Source organism: Panthera tigris, chromosome C2 (assembly GCF_018350195.1).
Source record: "Panthera tigris isolate Pti1 chromosome C2, P.tigris_Pti1_mat1.1, whole genome shotgun sequence".
Taxonomy (NCBI): domain Eukaryota; kingdom Metazoa; phylum Chordata; class Mammalia; order Carnivora; family Felidae; genus Panthera; species Panthera tigris.
The window spans coordinates 43,185,311-43,206,747 of NC_056668.1; positions in this window are offsets into that span (position 1 = coordinate 43,185,311).

A 21,437-nucleotide genomic window follows, 5' to 3' on the forward strand; every position below is an offset into this window, starting at 1 on the left:
CTGCAAGGTTGAAAGCTGTACCCAGGATAAACTGACTTTATATTTAGTAGGGCCTTTGGTCTCCAGTTGAAATGTGATGTACCTGGCCACGTTTCATTGAGCAACTGGGAAATATGAATGTGTGGAGTATTAGTGATAAAGGTCAGAAAACATAGACTAATTTAAAATTACTTTCCTGTTATAGTCATACACGAACACAGTAAAAATAAATCATCAATTTAGAAGATGTGTGAATAATTCCAACCTAGTTAGTTTAAAAACGTATGAAATTTATAAAAGCTTAAGGAAATGAAGAAAGTCTATTAACCCAAAATACCAACCAAATTTATTACAGATAATTAAGCTTCTCAGACAACAGATACATGAGATACAGATACATTGAGATACAGATACAGATACATTGGAGTCACTTCTTTCAATATTGTATTCACTCTTACTTCACTTTATTACATTCAGAATGAAGCAGCAAAATGAATATAAAAGCAATGCTAGTTGAAATTTTATTTTCTTATTCTCTATATTAGAGATTTGTGAAGAACAAATGCAAATATCTAAGGCATATAATTTACTTTATACAAGCGTTGATAGCTTAGAGTTCAATTCCATTTGTAGTGAGGTATTTTTTGACATCCTTCATTAGATAAATTTTGTATTAGATATCCAGAACTATACCACTTGAAAATGACATTGGTATTGAATTGTTAAAAAACAAAATTCCACTGAGTAAATTTGAAGATCTAATTGGCTTTGTTCAATGATTCAGGAAACAGACAGCATCCCATCTACCAAGTAGAAAGGCGCTCTGAGGAGCTATACAAAATGGGAAGATGTTATAGGCAGAAGGAAGAAGGCACAAGGAAAAGGTGAATTACTACATCTTATTTTGGGACCAAAAAATAGTCTGTGTAGCAGATTTTCTCATTGCTGCCGATTGGAAAATTCCAGACTGACTCGTTAAGACTGCAATCTTGGAGAAGGTTGAAACTTCAATTAGGTTAGATATTAGTTTGATGACATGAGCTTTGCACAAGCAACTTCATTTGGGGCCAGTTGTCTCTTTAAAAAAAAATTACATGCATATTTAAATAGTATAATATAACTTACATAAGTTTTAAAATATAAAGTGTTATCTTGCTAAATTCAAAACCTCAAACAAAAAGTAGCTGTGACCAAGGATTAAGCTACTTTTTTTAGTTGTTGTTGTTTTTTTTTTTTTTTTTTTTTTCCTTCTTGGTCACTATTATGTATTCAATGCTATCAGAATAAAAATGACACAGAGAGAGATAAATTTATGAAGTGTTAAAAAAACAAGAGGCCCCAAATGAACTCTCTTATGCTAAACTCTACATCACCAAACCAAGACTTAATTACAGTTTAGCTCTCCCAAAAGTGAAATCTCAAACCAGTCAATCAGGAATTGCCTGATCAACACGAGTTAGGTAGTCACCTTGACAGGCCCTGCCTTTTTCTGTAGGAAAGTAACCTTGCAATAACCAGTCCACTCTTGGCCTAGTGTAACTTTCTGGTTCCTACTCCTTTCTGCCTATAAAAGTGTTTCATTTTGACTAACTCCTTGTTCTTTTCCATCTGTTAGATTGGGTACTGCCTGATTTAAATTGATTTTGGCCCAAATAAACACAATTTATCATATGCCTTAGTTTATTTTTTAACAGAAGTCCTTTTAATTGGTTTAACTTTAAACATCGTTAACAATTGGTGTTGGGATTTAACTTAAAAGTATGTTAGTATGTTTAATATGAAAGTTACGTTTTAATAACAGCATTAAAATTATAATTTTTAGCATCTATATTAAGATATAATTCACATCTTTCGTTGATGGACATTTGAATCATTTTCAATTTTTGGCTATTAAAAATAATGCTGCTATGGATGTCTTATCAACAAGTTTTTGTATGGGCATGTTTTCATGCGTTTTTGGCATATAAACTTAAGACTGGAATTGTTGGGTCAAACAGTCTTTTCCAAAGTCCAGAACCATTTTACACTACACCAGAGATGTATGAGTATGCAAATCGCTCTACGTCGTGCCAACACTTGTGATTTATCTTTTTGATTATACTCTTCATTGTGAGTGTGAAGTTGTATCTCATCGTAGTGTTGATTTGCATTTCCTAATGCCTAATAATATTGACATTTCCACTATGGTTGACCCTTCATCAACCTGGGTTTGAAATGCATAAGTCCACTTACACATGGATTTTTTTCAGTATAGTACTGTAAATGTATTTTCCTTATGATTTTCTTGATAACCTTTTATTTTGTTCTAGCTTGCTTTATTGTAATAATATACATACAAAATACGTGTTAATCAACTGTTTCTTATGGGTAAGGCTTCGGGTCAACAGGAAGCTATTAGTAGTTAAGTTTTTGAGGAATCAAAAATGATACACAATTTTCAGCTGCATGGGGGATTAGCACTCCGAATCCCTGTGTTGGTCAAAGGTCAACTGGATGTAGTCATTTGTATATCATCTTTGAGAAAAGATTTGTACAACTGCTGTCATTTGAGTTGTCTTTTTTATTATTAATTTTTTAGTGTTCTTAAATATCCTAGATAACAGTCTGTTATCAGATATACGAATCCAAATAGGTCTTTAGATTGTCTTTCTCTGTCACGGTATTATTTGCAGCACATTTTAAATTTTGATATAGTCCAAAAAAGTAAACTTTTCCTTTTGTACTATGTGCTTTGGTGTAATATTTAAGAAATCATTGCCTAATCCAAACTCACAAAGAATTGCTGTTATGTATCTTTCTAAGGGTGTTATAGTTTTAGATCTTAAATTTATGTCTACTTTCTATTTAGAGCTAATTTCTATGCATAGTATAAGAGGCCTGACTGGTTCTTTCACATGTTCATATTCAGTTGCCCCAGCGCCATGTGTTGAAAAGACTTGTCCCCCATTGAGTTATTTTGGCAACTTTGTCAAAAATCAATTAATCGTGATGGTTAGGGTTCCTTTTCTCTTATGAATTCTCAATTCCATTTTTCTCTGTTTATCCTTGGCCTAGTACCACATTGTTATGCTACTGTAATTTTATAGAAAGTTTTGAAATGAGGAAGTATGAATCCTCCAGTATTTTTTGTTCAAGATTATGTTGGCTATCCTAGATCATTTCCATTTCCATTTCCATTTGAATATTAAAATCAGTGTGTCAATTTTTACACACGTACATACACACAAAAACGGGTACTATGAATTTGTCAGTGATTACACTAAATATGTAGATCAAGTTGATGAGTAGAGCCATCTTAACAATATTGTCTGTTAATTCATTAACACAGATATCTTTCCAATTATGTAGGTCTTTGATTTTTTTTCCAATAACGCTTTGTAATTTTCAGTGTACAAACAAGTCTTTACACTTTTGTTACATTTATTCCTGAGTGTTTTAGTATTTTGATGATTTTTAATTTTTTTAAATTGATTTATTTTGTGAGAGAGCAAGTGAGAGTGGGGGAAGGGCAAAGGGAGAGAGGCAGAGAGAATCCCAAGCAGGTTCCATGATGTTAGCAGGAGCCTGATGTAAGGCTCGAACTCAAAATCTCTGAGTTCATGTCCTTAGATGAAATCGAGAGTCAGATGCCTGACTGACTAAATTACGTAAGCACCCCAGTATTTTGATAATTTTTTAAATGTTTTAGTTTCTTAATTTAACATTAGGATTGTTCATTGCTAGAGCATGGAAATAAAAAAAAAGTTTTGTATATTTATCTTATATTCGTTAATCTGATGGAACTTGTTTATTCTGATGGTGTGTGTGTGTGTGTGTGTGTGTGTGTGTGGATTCCTAGGGTTTTTTTGTATATGAGAATTTGTCATCTGCAAGTAGGGAAAGTTTTATATCCTTTTTAGTTTGGATACCTTTTCTTTCTTTTTCCTGTCTAATTGCCTTGAGTAGAACTTCCATTATAATGTTGAAGAGAAGTGGCAAGAGAGCATATGCTTATTGTCTTCCTGATCAGTTTTTCACCATTAAAATGATATTATCTGTGACTTTTTGTGGATATCGTTTAACAGTTTTACAAATTCTCTTCTATTCCTAGTTTTGTCCCTAGTGTTTTTATCATGAAATGGTATTGAATTTTGTCAAATATTATTTTACTTTTGCTGATATGAGCATGTGGTTGTCCTTTATACTGCTGAAATAGTCTATAACATTGATTGATTTTCCTGTGTAAAAATCAACCCTGTATTTCTTAAAGACTACGTGGTCATGCATGTAATTCCTTTTATGTATTTCATAATATTTTGTTGAGCATCTTTGCATCTATATTTAGAAAACATATTGGTCTATAGTTTCTTTTCCTGCAATGTTTTTGTCTAGTTTTGACTCCAGGCTAATACCTTAGAAAATTATAGGGGTACCTAGGTGACTCAGTCAGTTGGGCATCTGACTTCCACTCAGGTCATGATCTCATGGTTTGTGGGTTCAAGCCCCACGTTGGGCTTTATGCTGACAGTGTGGAGCCTGCTTTGGATTCTCTGTCTCTGTCTCTCTCTCTCTCTCTCTCTGTCCCTCCCCTGCTCATTCTCTCTCTCTCTTAAAAATAAACATTCACGGGGCGCCCGGGTGGCTCAGTCGGTTGAGCGACCAACTTAGGCACAGGTAATGATCTCATGGTTTGTGAGTTCAAGCCCCGCGTCAGGCTCTGGGCTGACGGCTCGGAGCCTGGAGCCTGCTTCTGATTCTGTGTCTCCCTCTCTCTGTCCCCTCCCCCCATTCATGTTCTGTCTCTCTCTGTCTCAGAAATAAATAAACATTAAAAAAAATTTAAAAAAAAGAAAAAATAAACATTCAATTAAAATAATGATATGAGAATTATTCACCTATTTTCTATTTTGGGGAACTTTTGTGAAGGATTGATACTAATTCTTCAAACAGTTAATTGTCTGGTAAAGTCATTCCAATTTTGGAGTTTTCTCTGTAAAAAAAATTTAAATTAGTAATTCAGCAGTTTTATTACTATAGGTTTATTCAGTTTTTTAAAATTTATTTGTTAATCAGTTTGGTAGTTTATTGTTTTTACAAGGAATTTGTCCATTTCACAAACTGACTTAACTTTAAAATATCCCATTTTAATTTTTTATTGTCACTAAGTGATGCCACCTCTTTCATTCTTGGTTTTAATAATTTTAGCCTTATTTCTTTTATTGGCTTGTCTAGCTAGAGGTTTGTCAATTTTTTTTTTTTGTCTTTTGAAACTATCAACTTGCTTTTGTTGATTTTATCTATTGAAAATAATATATATAACCATATGTATTACACTCAGATTCACTTATTTCAGCTTTAACCATTATTTCCTTATTTATCAATGTTTTATACTTAGTTGGCTCTACATTTTAAATTATTTTAGGTGAATGATGATGAGATCTTTTTTTTTTAACATAAGCATTAAAGCTATAAATTTCAGTTGAACCACTCTTTATCTGCATCCTATAAATTAGATATTCTTTCTTCTCTCCATTCTAATCCTTACTGTTTTGTATATTTACTTTTTAAAGCCAGTTAATAAAAGAAAGATGAAGAAATATGCAATAAGAGTGTATTTTATAATTACCAACATAATTACCTTAACCAGAATTCTTTGTTTTTAATTACTGTCTAGTCACTTGACTTTAAAGAACTCCTTAGTATTTTTTTTCATTCTTTTTTTATGAATATAATGTATCGTCAAGTTGGCTTACATGCAAAACCCAGTGCTCATCCCAGCAAGTTACCTCCTCAATGCCCATCACCCACTTTCTCCTCTCCCCAACCCCACCATCCACCTTAGTTTGTTCTCTATATTTTGGAGTCTCTTGTGTTTTGTCTCACTCCCTCTAACTATTTTTTCCCCTTCCCTTCCCCCATGGTCTTCTGTTAAGTTTCTCAAGATTCACATATGAGTGAAAACATAATGATATCTATCCTCTGACTGACTTGCTTCACTCAGCATAATACCTTCCAGTTCCATCCATGTTGCTGCAAATGACAGGATTTCATTCTTTCTCATTGCCAAGTAGTATTCCATTGTATATAGAAACCACATCTTCTTTATCCATTCATCAGCTGATGGACATTTAGGCTCTTCCCATAATTTGGCTATTGTTGAAAGCACTGTTATAAATGTTGGGGTACATGTGACCCTATGCATCAGCACTCCTGTATCCCTTGAGTAAATTTCTAACAGTGCTATTGCTGGGTCATAGGGTGGTTCTATTTTTAATTTTTTGAGGAACCTCCACACTGTTTTCCAGAATGACTGCCCAGTTTGCATTCCCACCAACAGTGCAAGAGGGTTCCCATTTCTCCACATCCTTGCCAGCATCTGTAGTTTCCGGATTTGTTCATTTTAGCCACTCTGACCAGCATGAGGTGATATCTCAGTGTGGTTTTGATTTGTATTTCCCTGATGATGAGTGACATTGAGCATCATTTCATGTGTCTGTTGGCCAACTGGATGTCTTTGGAAAGTGTCTATTCATGTCTTCTGCCCATTTCTTCACTGGATTATTTGTTTTTCAGGTGTTGAGTTTGGTAAGTTCTTTATACATTTTGGATACAAAGCTCCTTAGTATTTCTTGAATGATAGTGTACTAACAACAAATATTCTCCAGTTTTGACAATCTTTAAATGTTCTTATTTTATCTATATTTTTGATATGTGGTTTTGCTCTAAGATGGTTGTTTGGGACATTTTTTTTCATTATTTTGAATATGCAGTTCAGGTGCTTTCTCGTCTCCATTTTTCTGTTGAAAGTCATCTGTTAACCTTATTGGGGTTTCCATTTTATGATTTTTCTCATTATCTTTGTCAATAATTTGTGATGTGTCTGGATATGTGTCTTCTATGTTTATCTTATTTGGAATTGTTTCTTAGATGTGTAGAAAATATTCTTCATCAAATACAGAGAGTTTTTAGCTATTATTTCTTTGAATATTTGTATGTCCTTTCTACTCTTTCCTTTCTATCTGATATTCTCATTGTGTGTATATTGATGTACTGAAGTAGCCTACATTTCTCTAAGGTTTTATGCATTTTTCTTCATTCTTTTTATTCCCTCCATTCTTGAGATGACATCATCTTCAATAACTGTCTTCAAGGTTGCTATTTTTCTGCCAGTTAAAATCTACCTTGAAACTCTCTAGAGAATTTATTTTGTTATTGTGGTTTTCAGCTTCATAATTTTCATTTGATTATTTTTATAATGTCTATCTCTTTTTTTTGACGTACCTTATTTTATGATACATTGTCATCATACCATCTCTACATTTTTGGACATTATCTCCTTTAGTTCTTTGAACATATTTATAAAAGATGAAGCCTTGTTTTTGTCAAATCTAACATCAAGGCTCTTTCAAAAACAGATTTTATTACCTTATTTTTCTGTATAAGGGGCATGCCTTCCTATTACTCTTCATGTTTTGAATTTTTTTGTTGAAAGCTAGACATTATAGACCTAAATTAATATATTATCAATTATTTATAATGGTATATATGTAATTAATATATAATTGCTAATATACTAATATTAACTTAGGATAGCTATGCTGAACACTCAACTCTTTATCCCTAATAGTGATATTGTTTTCATGGTTATCTATTTATTTAATAACTTGGCTAAACTGATTATGTGAAATCTATTTCCTTACAAAGTATAGCCCCTAATGTTCCCACACAGATTTTTTTAAAAAAATCTTTTAGCTTGTTTATTTAAAGATTTTCCAAGATCAGCATAAGCCACTTATGTCTAAGACTGTGCTTAAGACCACTTTACAAATTAGAACATTAATACACAAACTTTCCCATTGTGTGTGGGTCTGTGTGTATGTGTGTGTGTGTGTGAGTCTGTTATCTTAGTAAAATGTTTTTTTTTTTTTTGCCCCACTTTCATCCAGAGACTAGTAGCTTCGATTCTTCCTCTTTAATCACTCTGATCATTTGTGAGAGTATGAAGCCTTAGATACAGACATAGTCCTCTTGGTTTTCTGCTTGGTTTCCTATGAGTTGCCCTGGGTCATGGTATCTTACTGTTCAGCCTATGGTTGGCAGAGGCTTTGGTTAAGTTCCTAATGCAGCTGAGAGTGCCACTCTTTGTTTACTTAGAATGTTTTCAACTTGGCCTCATTTTCTGCTCTGATTGCTCTTGCGTGCAGGCAGCCTAGCACTTATACCCTTCCTAACCCCTAGGGTTGATGGTGAATCTAGTGTTAAGCATTCCCTGAAAAAAAAATTTTAGCAAAAAATAAACCATGGAGACAGCATTTCTATAAAATGTTTTTTTAACACATCATCTACCCATTTAAAAATATACATTTTAATATATGACATATTTGAGTTTTAATGTCATGCATTTTTCTTGCAAACCTTACATATTTATTGAAAGTATTAAATGTCAATTTTCAATAATACCTCATTTAGAGGACACACTGTCAACATTGTGGTTACCTTTGCTTACTAATATTTTCATAGAAACTCAGGCTTTGGAGACCATCATAATTTAGAATTGTACCTTAAAACTGTCTAGATGTGTGAAATTTGTCAAATTTCAGAAACTCTCATATTGATTTTTCAAATCTGCATCACAGATATAATTGTACCTATTTCATAGTAGTATTTTGAAGATTACATTTATAATTCCATAAACCAGGATTATCTTTGTCATTGTTATCAACTATGATGAATTTCTAAATAAAACTGGAATTATATTGCATCTAAAGATTTAGTTTTCCATTAATTATTTAAAAACATAACTGACAATTTATTTTCTATGAATATGCTTAAAAATAATTTTAGTATTATTATATTTTATTATATGAATGTGCTGTGAATTCATTGGTGTTATTTTAAAGTTGAAGTTATGTTCTCTAAGTCTTCATTCCTCTCTTTTTCATCTTTTCTTTTGTATGATCTCGTTTTTGTTTTAGGTGACGGCATACATCCTGTCATCTTATTAGTGGTTACCTTTACTAAGCTTTAAAAATCTTATATCCATTCTTATCATCAAGGTTAAAGTAAAATCAAACAGGATATCTTCAGTCTAACTTTATGAGTTAAAAGTTTAACGTGTCTTCACTTCATCACTCCCCTTGGCATTTTGTTGATATAATCTGGGTAATGGTAGTGGTGATGGTGATTAAGATGATGATGATGATGATGATATTTGATCATGTTTAAACTGGATATCTTAGATGCTACCTTTCTTTTATCCCATGATGTAAATCTAGAATTCTTTTTTGGTGGTGTTTCTGTTTTGTTTTACATCTATGCCAATAAGAATGCAATATTCCTGAACTTTTATTCAGAAAGAATTCTTAATACTTAAAAGACATTTTTATATTTTTTATTTTATATTTCAATTTATATTTCAACAGCACTCAGACTTGTGGCTACCTGAAGAATTATGTTATTATTCAACCATAGGGTTTTTTTCTTTTTCTCTTTTTTCTATGAAAGTTTTGTATTTTTATCGTTTATTAATTTTAATTCCAGTGTCACTAACATGGTGTTATATTAGTTTCAAGTGTACAATACAGTGATTCAATAATTCCATATATTACTTATTGTTCATCTTGATAAGTGTGCTCTTAATCCTGATTATCTACTTCACCCATCTCCCTACCCACCTCCCTACTGGTAACCATGAGTTCTCTATAGTTAAGAGTCTGTTTTGGGGTTTGTCTCTTTCTTCCCTTTGTTCATTTGTTTTGTTTCTTAAATTCCATATATGAATGAAATCATACAGTATATGTCTTTCTCTCATGGGCTTATTTTACTTAGCACTTTACTCTCTAGATCTATCCATGTTGTTGCTATCATAATCTTTACATAAACTGGTGTTTTATATTGTAAAGAATTGTACTGCTGGGTAATTTTTACTTTTTTTAGGTTTATATATTTTTTCCTGCCTAGAAACTTTTAGAAATTTTAATTTATAATTTAATTGAATAAAAGTACTAGAATGTTTAAATATCAAGATATTTTTATTAATTTTTGTCTACATTAAAACTTTATTTCCTAGCATACAAAATCTCTTATTGTTCCTTTTCCATCATTTCTAGTGCTTCTTTCCTGAATCTAATTCTATAATAAACAAGTGGGTTTTTCTGGATCTGTCCCTGTGGTTTTAGTTTTTTGTTGGCACTGTTAATGTTTTTGTTTTATCTTATTCATTTTAGTCCTAGGAGAATATCTCAACTTCTATGATTTTTGCATTCCTGTTTTTTTCTTCACATTCAGTATTTGTTTCTTGCTAAAATTATTATTTGTAACAGACAGTTGTTATTTTCATCTACAAACAGTTTTACCTGAAATTCAGCTTATTTCCCTTAAAGTTTTCTTACTCTCATTTTCTAAATAACAGTATCCTCTTGACTATTGTTAAAAACCTGAATTAGAGATTGTCTATCTTTTTTGTATTCTTGAAGTAATTCTCTTTAAGAGAGAAGTATTTCCTCTATGCCATATATTTTAATGGATTAGATAAACTTTCTTTTTATTTTTAGAAAAACTCATTCTATTTGTTTAAATAATTTTATGACTGCCCTTTCCTTGCTGTAGGCACCATCAGAAAAGAATTGCCATCCTGATATTTTCTTTGAAATGGTTGCTTACAGAGAAACTACTCTCACCTCTCTGATTAGGGATAGATAGTACTGCTCCATGATTTTTTTCCTCCATGAATTTTATGATACTTTATTATTATATGGTGATATTCTCTGAGAAGAGAAGACACTCTTAGGAATCACTGACTTCATAGCTATTATTCCATAGCATTACCTTAGGCTGCCATAGGAAAATACCACTGACTGGGTGGCTTTTAACCAGTAGAAATTTTTTCCCCTCAGAGTGTTGAAGGCTAGAAGTCCAAGATCAAGGTACCAGCAGATTTGTTTTCTGTAAGAGCTTTCTGCCTTGTTTTGCGGATGGTTGTCTTCTTCCTATGTCTTCATATAGCCTGTGTGTGTGTGTGTGTGTGTGTGTGTGTGTGTGTGTGTGTGTGTGTATGTGTGTGCGCGCGCACACGCACACGCTTGTGCACGGAATTGCAGAGAGAAATGTCTCTTCCTTATTTTATTAGGGCATAAGTCCTATTGGATTAAGTTCCCATTTTTAGGACTCCAGTTAACCGTTATTACCTCTTTATAGGCCCTATCTCCAAATACAGTCACACTGTGTGCATAGGATATCAACACATGAATTTAGGGGGAATACAATTCCACTTATAATGTACATCTACCTAATATCTAATAGAAATGTATACTCTTTAGAATGTTTAGCACACTTACTTGAACATCTAGAGTTACCTGTAATACAGGAAAAATTTATCTGTCTTTTCACAATATTACATTTTCTGTAAAGATATTTATATCTCCAATATAAAAAATTAATTTCATTGAAACTTATTAATATGCCTGTAAGTGATTTGATAACACTGCTACCTTCAAATATATACAGCTATAATATCAAGTGATATTCAGTAGATGTTATTTAAGAGTTGGGATACTGATAAAAATATTACTCTATCTCTTAAAAATTATGTTCATATTTGCATATTCTACTTTTAAGACTATAACAATATTTATGTAAGAGAAAACTTGTTATTCTCAGTCATTATTGAACTCAAATCATATAATCTAAATTAGCTATTACATGGTCTCCATGGGCAAATAATGTAGTAATATTTAATTCAATGTATAACTAATATTGTGAATCAAAATGCTCATCTCTCAATCATATTTTTCCTTGTTAATATTTGTATGCTCATAGTGAACTACTTGTATATAATGTTATAGGTTAAAATGTTAGTCCTTGTCTCTTTTTCCCCCACAATGTACAAATTATGTGAAATCAGAAAACATAGTTATAAATTAGTAAATATAGGAAGTTCTTCCTGAAAGAGTTTTGCCCTAGAGTTTTCCCCCTTCTCTTTATAAAATAGTCCTTTTGGAGCACCTGGGTGGCTCAGTCAATTAAGCGTCCAGCTCTTGATTTCAGCTCAGGTCATGATCTCATGGTGTGTGAGCTTGAGCTCTACATCAGTGCTCTGTGGTGACAATGCAGAACGTGCTCAGGATTCTGTCTCTCCTTCTGTCTCTACCCCTCCACTGCTCATGCTCTCTCTCTCACTCTCTCTCAAAATAAATAAATGAACGCTAAAATAAAATAAGATAGTCCTTTATTAGGTCAAAATAACTTTCGAACATACTCTGGGCCCAGCATGCTTCCGCTACGCGACTCTGCTACTTTGAACATACTATGTAACTATGTATGTTGAATCCATGTAATTAATTTTGGGAATATGACCATCTTAACAATAACAATCATTCTGATCATAAACACTATTTTTCCATTTATTAATTATTTAATCTCCTAATAATAGTTAATAGTTTTCAATGTAAAAATCTAGCATTTAATTTATTCCTAAATATTTTATTATTTTTGATGATACTGTAAATGGAAATTTTTTTAAATTTCAGTTTTAGATTGTGAATTGTTAATGTATAGAAATGTAATTAATTTTTATATTGATCCTTTATCCTACAACTTTGCTTAACTTGTTTATTAGCTCTAAACGTGTGTGTGTGTGTGTGTGTGTGTGTGTGTTTGTGTATCGCTTCTTTATCCATTCATCTATCAAAGGACATTTGGATTGCTTCCATATCTTGGGTATTGTAATTAATGCTGCAGTAAACATAGGGGTTCATATCTTTTTGAATTAATGATTTTTGTGTATGGTTTTTGGGGGAAGGTAAATAACCAGTAGTGGAATTACTTCATTATATGGTATTTCTATTTTTAATTTTTTAATGTGAAATCTATTGTCAAATTGGTTTCCATACAACACCCAGTGCTCATCCCAACAGGTGCCCTTGTCAATGCCCATCACCCACTTCCCCCTCCCTCCCACCCCTCATCAACCCTCAGTTTATTCTCAATTTTTAAGAGTCTCTTATGATTTGCCTCCTTCCCTCTTTGTAACTTTTTTTTTCCCTTCTCCTCCCCCATGGTCTTCTGTTAAGTTTTTCAGGATCCACATAAGAGTGAAAACATATGGTATCTGTCTTTCTCTATATGACTTATTTCACTTAGCATAATACTCTCCAGTTCCATCCACATTGCTACAAAAAGCCATCTTTCATTCTTTCTCATTGCCACGTAGTACTCCATTGTATATAGAAACCAAATTTCTTTATCCATTCATCAGTTGATGGACATTTTGTCTCTTTCCATAATTTGGCTATTGTTGAGAGTGCTGCTATAAACATTGGGGTACAAGTGCCCCTATGCATCAGCACTCCTGTATCCCTTGGGTAAATTCGTAGCAGTGCTATTGCTGGGTCATAGAGTAGATCTATTTTTAATTTTTTTTGAGTTACCTCCAGACTGTTTTCCAGAGCGGCTACACCAGTTTGCATTCCCACCAACAGTGCAAGAGGGTTCCTGTTTCTCCACATCCTCTCCAGCATCTGTGGTCTCCTGATTTGTTCATTTTAGCCACTCTGACTGGCATGAGGTGATATCTCAGTGTGGTTTTGATTTGTATTTCCCTGATGATGAGTGACATTGAACATCTTTTCATGTGCCTGTTTGCCATCTGGATGTCTTCTTTGGAGAAGTGTCTATTCATGTTTTCTGCCCATTTCTTCACTGGATTATTTGTTTTTCGGGTGTGGGGTTTGGTGAGTTCTTTATAGATTTTGGATACTAGTTCTTTGTCCAATATGTCATTTGCAAATATCTTTTCCCATTCTGTTGGTTGCTTTCTAGTTTTGTTGATTGTTTCCTTTGCAGTGCAGAAGCTTTTTATCTTCATGAGGTCCCAATAGTTCATTTTTGCTTTTAATTCCCTTGCCTTTGGAGATGTGTCAAATAAGAAATTGCTGCAGCTGAAGTCAAAGAGATTTTTTTTCCTGCTTTCTCCTCTAGGGTTTGGATGGTTTCCTGTCTCACATTCAGGTCTTTCATCTATTTTGAGTTTATTTTTGTGAATGGTGTAAGAAAGTGGTCTAGTTTCAATCTTCATGTTGCTGTCCAGTTATCCCAGCACCATTTGTTAAAGAGACTGTCTTTTTTCCATTGGATAGTCTTTCCTGCTTTGTCAAAGATTAGTTGGCCATACTTTTGTGGGTCCACTTCTGGAGTCTCTATTCTATTCCATTGGTCTATGTGTCTGTTTTTGTGCCAATACCATGCTGTCTTGATGATGACAGCTTTGTAGTAGAGGCTAAAGTCTGGGATTGTGCTGCCTCTTGCTTTGGTTTTCTTCTTCAATATTACTTGGCTATTCAGGATCTTTTGTGGTTCCATATGAATTTTAGGATTGCTTGTTCTAGCTTCGAGAAGAATGCTGGTGCAATTTTGATTGGGATTGCATTGAATGTGTAGATTGCTTTGGGTAGTATTGACAATTTAACAATATTTATTCTTCCAATCCATGAGCATGGAATGTTTTTCCATTTCTTTGTATCTTCTTCAATTTCCTTCATAAGCTTTCTATAGTTTTCAGCATACAGATCTTTTACATCTTTGGTTAGGTTTATTCCTAGGTATTTTATGATTCTTGGTGCAGTTGTGAATGCACAAATGTTTATTTGTCTTTCTGTTGCTTCATTATTAAGAATGCAACTGATTTCTGTACATTAATTTTGTATCCTGAAACTTTGCTGAATTCATGTATCAGTTCTAGCAGACTTTTGGTGGTCTTTCAGGTTTTCCATGTATAGTATCATGTCATCTGCAAAAAGTGAAAGCTTGACTTCATCTTTGCCAATTTTGATGCCTTTGATTTCCTTTTGTTGTCCGATTGCTGATGCTAGCACTTTCAACACTGTGTTAAACAGCGGTGAGAGTGGGCATCCCTGTCATGTTCCTAATTTCAAGGGGAAAGCTCGGTTTTTCCCCATTGAAGATGATATTAGCTGTGGGCTTTTCATAAATGGCTTTTATGATGTTTAAATATGTTCCTTCTATCCCAACTTTCTCGAGGGCCTTTATTAAGAAAGGATGCTGAATTTTGTCAAATGCTTTTTCTGCATCAATTGACAGGATCATATGTTTCTTATCTTTTCTTTTATTAATGTGATGGATCATATTGATTGATTTTGTGAATACGGAACCAGCCCTGCAGCCCAGGAATGAATCCCACTGGATCATGGTGAATAATTCTTTTTATGTGCTGTTGAATTCGATTTGCTAGTATCTTGTTAAGAATTTTTCCATCCATATTCATCAGGGATATTGGCCTGTAGTTCTCTTGTTTTGCTGGGTCTCTGTCTGGTTTGGGAATCAAAATAATGCTGGCTTCATAGAATGAGTCTGGAAGTTTTCCTTTCCTTTCTATTTTTTGAACAGCTTGAGAAGGATAGGTAATATCTCTGCTTTAAATGTCTGGTAGAATTCCCCAGGGAAGCCATCTGGTCCTGGACTCTTATCTGTTGGGAGACTTTTGATAACCGATTCAATTTCTTTCCTAGTTATGGGTCTGTTCAAGTTTTCTGTTTCTTCCTGTTTGAGTTTTGGAAGTGTGTGGTGCTTAGGAATTTGTCCATTTGTTCCAGGTTGTCCAGTTTGTTGGTATATAATTTTTCATAATATTCCCTGATAATTGCTTGTATTTCTGAGGGATTGGTTGTAATAATTCCATTTTCATTCATGATTTTATCTATTTGGGTCTTCTCCCTTTTCTTTTGGAGAAGCCTGGCTAGAGGTTTATCAATTTTGTTTATTTTTTCAAAAAACAAACTCTTGGTTTCATTGATCTGATCTATTTTTTTAGATTCTATATTATTTCTGCTCTGATCTTATTATTTCTCTTCTTCTGCTGGGTTTGGAGTGTGATTGCTGTTCTGCTTCTAATTCCTTTAGGTGTGTTGTTAGATTTTTGTATTTGGGATTTTTCTTGTTTCTTGAGATAGGCCTGGATTGCAACGTATTTTCCTCTCAGGACTGCCTTCGCTGCATCCCAAAGCATATCGATTGTTGTATTTCATCTTAATTTGTTTCCATACATTTTTTAAATTTCTTCTCTAATTGCCTGGTTGCCCATTCTTTCTTTAGTAGGGTGTTCTTTAACCTCCATGCTTTTGGAGGTTTTCCAGACTTTTTCCTGTGGTTGATTTCAAGTTTCACAGCATTGTGGTCTGAAAGTGTGCATGATATGATCTCAATTCTTGTATACTTATGAAGGGCTGTTTTGTGACCCAGTATGTGATCTATCTTGGAGAATGTTCCATGTGCACTTGAGAAGAAAGTATGTTCTGTTGCTTTGGGATGCAGAGTTCTAAATATATCTGTCAAGTCCATGTGATCCAATGTATCATTCAGGGCCTTTGTTTCTTTATTGATCCTGTGTCTCAGTGATCTATCCATTGTTGTAAATGGGGTATTAAAGTCCCCTGCAATGACCACATTCTTATCAATAAGGTTGCTTATGTTTGTGAGTAATTTTTTTATATATTTGGGGGCTCCCGTATTCGGCGCATAGACATTTATAATTGTTAGCTCTTCCTGATGGATAGACCCTGTAATTGTTATATAATGCCCTTCCTCATCTCTTGTTACAGCCTTTGATTTAAAGTCTAGGTTGTCTGATAGAAGTATGGCTACTCCAGCTTTCTTCTGACTTCCAGTAGCATGATAGATAGTTCTCCATCCCCTCACTTTCAATCTGAACGTGTCCTCAGGTCTAAAATGAGTCTCTTGTAGACAGCAAATGGATGGGTCTTGTTTTTTTATCCATTCTGATACCCTATATCTTGGTTGGAGTCTGATACCCTATGTCTTTTGGTTCTTATTCTCATTGGTTCTCATTCTCTCCTCATACTCCTGGATTTTTTAATCTCTCTTTTTCTCAGCTTCCTCTTTTTACATAATTTTATCTTCTAATTCACCTGTATTCTCCTCTGTCTCTTCAATCCATGCTATGGCCACCTCCATTTTATTTTGCACCTCATTTATAGAATTTTTTGAATCCCCCTGACTGTTTTTTAGTCCCTTGATCTCTGTAGCAATAGATTCTTTGCTGTCCTCTATGCTTTTTTCAAGTCCAGTGATTAATTTTCTGACTGTTATTCTAAATTCTTGTTCCATTACATTGCTTAAATCGGTTTTGATCAATTCGTTAGCTGTCACTAACTTTGTGGAGTTTCTTTTGAGGAGAATTCTTCTGTTTTGCCATTTTGGTTAGTCCCCGCGGTAGCTCCAAAATGCAGGGCACTTCCCCTGTGCTGTCTGGAGAAACTTGTGTTAGTGTGCGGGGCTGCAGTCAGACCCAATGTCTGACCCCAGCCCACTGCTGGGGCCACAGTCAGACTGGTGTGTACCTTATCTTCCCCTCTCTCCCAGGGGCATGACACTGTGGAGTGGTGTGGCCCCTGTCTGGGCTGCTTGCACACTGCCAGGATTGTGATGCTGCTTCGATGGGATCTGGCCAAGGGCATAGTAAACAGGGTGGATCCGCAAGGTGCACAGGGGCAGGAGGGGCAGGCTTAGCTAGCTTTGCCATTGGTGGTGCCCTGCAGGAGGGGCCCTGCAGCACTGGGAGGGAGGCAGGCCCATTGGAGGGATGGATCCACAGAAGCAAAGCGTTGGCTGTTTGCATGGTGCAAGCAAGTTCAGTGATGGGAAGTGGTTCCCATTGGAATTTCAGCTGGGGGATGGGAGAGGGAAAATCTATTTTTAATTTTTTGAGGAAACTCCGTACTGCTTTTCATAGTAGCTATACCAGTGTGCATTCTCACCAGTAGTGCATAAGAATTGCTTTTATTCCAATCATCACCAACACTTATTCCTTGTTTTTTATTTTAGCCATTCTCACAGATGCAAGGTGATATCTCATGCGGTTTTGATTTGCATTTCCCTGATGATTAGTGATGTTGAATATTGTTTCGAATCATGTCTATTCAAGGCCTCTTGCCCATTTTAATCAGATTATTTTTTGGGATTGTTGAGTGATTTTTTTCATCATTAATTGTATTGTTTCCCATAAACTTTATTCTTCTTGAGAACATATTGCTTTCATATTGAATGTCTAGAGCTTATAACAATTTCTGGGTTAATATAAGGTCTGAATTGTTTGAACGAATAAAAGAATGAATGAGTATATTAATATTTAATTGGAAGTTCAAATAGAACTGAGAAACTTAGAATCTTATTTCAGTGCTGTAATGTTTTGAAATAAATGACTTGCAAACATTAATTATTTTTATTAAATTGAATTGCTTAGTGGTATTTATTTATGCTAACCACATTTAAGGCATACTATCTAATTTAACCTAGCAAAATACTTTACATAAGAGTAGTAAATGCCAGACCTTGAACCATCTATCACTTTCTTTAGAGGAATATTAAATCAAGTCTGTTGATCCTCTATTTTAAAATTTCAAACTATTTTTAATTGAAGCAAATTGCTGTATAGCATTATGTAGGTTTCAGATGTACAACATAATAGATTTTTGTGTACACCAAAGTGATGACCACAATAAGTAGTGTCATCCATCACTAGACAATTAAGCCTCTTACCCATTTTGCTCTCTCCCCAAACTCCTCTTGTCTAATAACCACCCATCACTTCTCTATATCTGTAAATTCTGTTTTGTTTTGTTCTTTGATTGTTTTGTTTTATACTCCACATATAATTGAAATCATATAGTATTTTTCTTTCTACACCTGACTTATTTTATTTAGCATAATATTCTCAAGATCTGTTCATTTTGTTGCAAATGGCAGGATTTCCTTCTTTACTGCAGCTAAGTAGTATCCCATTGTGTGTTTTCATTCTTTACTGTAGCTAAGTAGTATCCCATTGTGTGTGTGTGTGTGTGTGTGTGTGTGTGTGTGTGTGTGTGTGTGTGTGTATGAGTATAACCACATCTTTATTAATCTATCAATGGTCATTTAGGTTGTTTATATCTTGCTATTGTAAATAACGATGCAATGAACATTGAGTTGCATATATCTTTTCACATTAGTGTTTTTGTTTTCTTCAGATAAATATTTTCATTGGGTACGACTGGATCACATGGTAGTTCTATCTTTAATTTTTCAGGAAATTCAATACTTCTTTCCATAGTGACTGCACTGATTTGCATTCTCATCAACAGTGTACCAGCCTTCCCTTTTCTCCATATCCTCTTCACTACTAGTTATTTCTTGTCTTTTCAATACTAGCCATTCTAACAGGTGACGTCTCTTCATGGTTTTGATTTGCATTTCTCTGATACTTAGTGATACTGAACATCATTTCATATGCCTCTTGTACATCTGTATATCTTTGGGAAAATGTCTTTTTACATTCTCTAACAACTTTTTAACCAGATTGTTTGGGGTTTTTTGGTTTTGTTTTGCCACTGAGTTGTATGAATTCTTTATGTATCTTGGATATGAATGCCTTATTAGAAATATGATTTGCTAATATATTCTGTCACTCATTAGCTTGACTTCTTATTTTGTTGATATTTTTCTTTGTTATACAGAAGCTTTTTCATTTGATGTAGTTTTATTTGTTTATTTTTGCTTTTTTTACCTTTGCCTTTTTAGTCAGAATCAAAAATTCAACACCAAGACTAATGTCAAGAAACTTGTTGCCCATGTTTTCTTCCAGGACTTTTATGGTTTCAGGTCTTACTTTCAAGTCTAGTCTATTTTGAGTTCACTTTTATGTATAGTGTAAGACTGTTTTAGTTTCATTATTTGTATGTGGATACTCAGTTTTCTCAATACCATTTATTAAAGAGACTGTCCTTTATTACATATTCTTGAATTCTTTATCATAAATTGAGAGGAATTTGCCTTTTGCATTTGGGTGGAATGTTTCGCATATATCTAAGTTCATCTGATCCAAGATGTCATTTAGACTGATGTTTCCTTATTAATTTTTGACTGGATGATCTACCCATTGTTATAATTAGCTTATAAAACTCCTTTATTATTTTTATGTTATTTTTTTCCCCTTTAAGTCTGTTAACATTTGCTTTAAGTATTTAGGAGCTTCTATTTTGGGTGCATAAATATTTACAAATGTTATCTCCTCTTGTTAGATTAACTCCTTTGTTATTAAGTAATGTCCTTTGTCCTTTATTACAGTGTTTGTTTTAAAGTCTATTTTTCTAATATGTGTATAGCTATACCAGCTTTGTCTTTGTTTCCATTTGCATAGGATGTCTTTTTCAATCCCTTAACTTTGTCTGCATGTATCATTAGATCCAAAGTAAATTTCTTGCACGCGACATATACATGGTTTTGTTTTAAGAAGACTTCATGCCCAGTGGAGCCCAATGTGAGGCTCAAACTTATGGCCCTGAGATCAAGACCTGAGTTGAGATCAAGAGTTGGATGCTTAACCGACTAAGCCACCTAGGTGCCCCTATAGATGATTTTTTAAACCCATCCAGCTACTCTGTGTCTTTTGATCAGGGAATTTAATACCTTTATATTTAAAGTAATTATTTATAGTTATGTATTTATTGACATTTTGTTAATTCCTTGTTTTTTTCATTCCTCTCTGTTCTTGTCTTATTTTGCTCTTTTGTGGTTTGGTGACTTTTTTTAGTGTTAATTTTAGATTCCTTTCCCATTGTTTTTGAGACTTTTGCTTTGTAGTTCATGAGGTCACTATGAACTGTATATATATATATGTATATATATATATATATACATATATATATACACACACACACATATATATACATATATATACATATACATATATACATATATATACATATATATACATATACATATATATACATATATATACATATATATACAGAGAGAGAGAGAGAGGGCTATATATATATATATACACACACACACAATGTATATATATGTACATATACATATATATGCATATACATACATATGTATATATGCATATACATACATATGTATATATGTATATACATATGTTATATATGTTGCATGTATAAAACAATCTATATTAACTTGATAAGAACTTAAGTGTAAGTAAAGTCTAAAAAATATGTTTCTCACCACCCCAAGTGGTGTTAGATTTTAATGTTGTATTTTACATGCTTTTACTGAGTGTAATTTTTAACCAATTATTGTAGTTATAGTTTTATTATTTTGTGTTTTATCCTTCATACTAACTTTATAAGTGGCTATTCCCCTACCTTTACTATATATATTGTCTTTACCTGTGAGATTTTTACTTTCCTGTATTTTGTTACCTTTTAGTACTTTTCTTGTCAGCCGCCTTGTTCTTGTCAGCCAGTTTAGTGGTGATAAACTCCTGTAGCTTTTGCTTGTCTAGAAAACTCTTATTCTCTCTTTAAATTCTGAGTGATAATCTTGCTGGATATGGTATTCTGGTTTGAAGGTTTTTTTGTTTTGTTTTGTTTCTTCATTTCAGCACTTAAAATATATTATGCTACTCCCTTCTGGTCAGCAAAATTTCTGGTAAAAAAAAAATT